The sequence below is a fragment of the Mastomys coucha genome, unplaced genomic scaffold, assembly GCF_008632895.1.
Source record: "Mastomys coucha isolate ucsf_1 unplaced genomic scaffold, UCSF_Mcou_1 pScaffold13, whole genome shotgun sequence".
In the NCBI taxonomy this organism is placed as follows: domain Eukaryota; kingdom Metazoa; phylum Chordata; class Mammalia; order Rodentia; family Muridae; genus Mastomys; species Mastomys coucha.
In genome coordinates, this window is record NW_022196895.1 from 17,084,238 (window position 1) to 17,087,345 (window position 3,108).

The following is a 3,108-nucleotide window of genomic DNA, read 5'->3' on the forward strand; positions in this document are numbered from 1 at the left end:
AAGGGGGAGAATCAAATAAATAGTCCAAATACAATAACTGCCATCAGAATGTCTGCCACGCTCTCAAAAGTAAGCAATAGAGGACAGAAAATACCACAGGGGCACCTGGAACCCTTCAGAAGCTTGGCTCACAGTCTGTCTAAATAACCCCGGAGAAATCCCAGTGACAGCAGAAACGCTTAGTGAAAGCATAGGGGTGGGGATTGGGGGAGCGGGGCGGGGGGGGGGGGGGGGGGGGGGGGGGCGGTGAGGGAGGTGTGGATAAGCAATGCCACTAAAACACTTGGCTCTAGAAACACAGAAACCACTATTTATATTCTGAACTGTGTGGATTTGATTCTAAGCCCTGTCCTTACTCTAGTGTGGAGGCCGTGAGAGCAGAGGGAGCTGGAAATGCACTTCTTCCATAGCAGGGACAGCAAGAGAGTAAGCTGGGCAGGCAGCGCATGCGCAGCATGCTGAAACCCAGGGCACAGCCAGGAAGGCAGGGAAGGCGGAAGAGATGGCAACATAAATACAGAATAAATTTTGAGGTTCTAGGTTGTTCTCTGAGTACTAGAACTGAAGGAGTGGGCGAGTTACAGAAACTTTTTTATCATAACCCTCCTCTACCTTAAAATAAGAAATGAATACTCCAAGTAAAAACTGAAGAAAGCATTTTATACAGCTTGCTTTTTGATATGAGCTCTGTCATCTGTCTGTCTGTCTGCCATCTGTCTGTCTCTCTCATATGCACATCTCCCTGCCTTCTTGTGCAAATACTGGCAGGTTGAACAGACAGTCGAGTTCTATGTCAATGACCATTTTTAACCTCATCCACTTTGCTTAGACACCTTTTGCACACTGCCCATTCACAGCAGATGGAAATGGAAATCAAGGCTGTCCTGGGTCCAAGGCTGTCCTGGGTCCAAGGCTGTCCTGGGTCCAAGGCTGTCCTGGGTCCAGCGCCTTTAAGTGCTCCCCAAACTTTTTTTAAAATGCTAAGACTAAAAACTACTAGCATTCTCGTACAGCTCTCAAGTACTATTTTTGTCTGTTTTTAGGTTACTTGGTGGTTTGTGGTAAGATCTTATTCTAGCTCAGGGTGGCCTGGAACTCAACTCATTTTGTAGCCCAGGCTAACCTTGGTGTTGTATCAACATTCCTGCCCCAGTTTCCCAAATACCGGGATGACAGGCACAGCCAGAATTTCCCCTTTATAAAACTGCTTTACTTGTGTGTGTGTGTGTGTGTGTGTGTGTGTGTGTGTGTGTGTGTGTGTGTGAGAGAGAGAGAGAGAGAGAGAGAGACAGAGACAGAGAGAGAGAGACAGAGAGAGAGACAGAGAGAGAGAGAGACAGAGAGAGAGAGAAAGAGAGAGAGAGAGAGAGAACACAAGAGCATATAGCACCTGCAGCCAGAAAAGAATATTAGAGCCCCTGAAACTTGAGTTACCGGCGGTTGTGAGCTATCCTACGTAGGTGCTGAGAACTGAAGTGGTCCTCTGCTCTCAATGACCACTGAGACACCTCTCCAGCCCCACCAAGTAACTCCTTAGTGTTTTGTGTATTTTCTTATTCTGCATACTTGATAGATTTGTGTCACTAATAACTGAGCCTCTCCTCTTCTACATTCTATGATTCTACAGACTCATAGGTGGGGGGAGCGGAGTCTGAGGAGAAAAAGAAGGCCCCAGTGGGTAACCTAGGGCGGACTGATTACATATTTCACAAAAGGATACAATCATCACTTGCACTAGTTTTAATAAAGTCCAACAGTAATTGTTTTAATTGCCTGAAAGGCATGCGATGCGAGCTAATCACTTAAGCATAGAGTGTCAGAGCTAAATAAACAGCCATAAAGAGCACCATGCTAAGAGACTCAGAGAAATGCTTCCACACTGCCCAGGCCCTTCATCTGGGCCACTTCAGCCTACCCACCACTGGAACCACTAGCCTGAACATCACTTTTAACTGAAATCAAGTTTTCTTTAACTTCCAGAATAAGGCACATTGCAAATACACACCGAGTGGCTGATCAAACAGCCTGGTTTGAGCTCATGGAAACAACACTGGAGAAACCCACAAATCGTTATTCCTGTGAAGTGTGAGTGGCAGGATCCACGGGAACAACACTACTTTCAAAGCCCTGCACCTTTTCCAAAGGCAACATGCGAGTGACAGACACACTTGGGCCTCACCGCAGCCCCTGTGAGAGGCAGACGTTATTTCATCTAATGAATGGATGGTAACAAAGGAGCTCCAGGAAGCCTGGCTGCCTAGTCCCTCCCAGAGCCACACCCAGAGAAATGGAAGCCTCCAGCAGAAAGGGGCTAGGCGGGTCCCAACACCACCCTCAAATGGAAATAACAGAGAAAAGAAAGGGACAAAAGAACAAGGACAAGAGGGAACCCTGGAAGGTGCTGGGGGAGCTCCTTAGAGCTCTGATCTGCTCACCACTAACAAGCCTGATGGCCTCACTCTAACCATCCATTAAATAAGGATGTGCAACAGGTTCATTCCAACAAACCTATCATCACTGCCCTACACAGCCCTGGTCACCTCATCCTTGCCCCACACAGCCCTGGTCACCTCACCCCTGACCCACACAGCCCTAGTCACCTCATCCTTGCCCCACACAGCCCTGACCACCTCATCCCTGACCCACACAGCCCTGGCCACCTCTTCCCTGACCCACTGGCCACCTCATCCCTGACCCACACAACCCTGGTCACCTCATCCCTGACCCACACAGCCCTGGCCACCTCTTCCCTGACCCACTGGCCACCTCACCCCTGACCCACACAGCCCCTGGCCACCTCATCCCTACCCCGCACAGCCCTGGTCACCTGTTACACCCACTGTCGATAACGACACCTTTTCTCAACTCCACAGGCCACTCAGAAAGGCATCATTTGATTCTGAGAACTTACAATTTCTACACAAAAGTATTCTGAGTCTGTTTGCACTTGATGGTGACAAATATCAGACAGCACTGAGAGCCTTCTGAGACCAAATACACTCATCGAAATCAATTTGCCTTCTTGTGTTAAGTTATAAATATATCAATCAGTTCTCCTGGAGTGGTCACAGTTTTATACATTTTACTGGCCTCTTTTTTTTTTTTTTT

The 3,108-nt window shown here is 48.0% G+C and overlaps 1 protein-coding gene across 1 annotated transcript in view; it reads right to left on the reverse strand.

Moving 5' to 3' along the window:
• Nucleotides 1-3,108, reverse strand: part of B4galt6 (beta-1,4-galactosyltransferase 6) — a 60,879-nt gene that overhangs the window by 36,648 nt on the left and 21,123 nt on the right. The window lies entirely within an intron of this gene.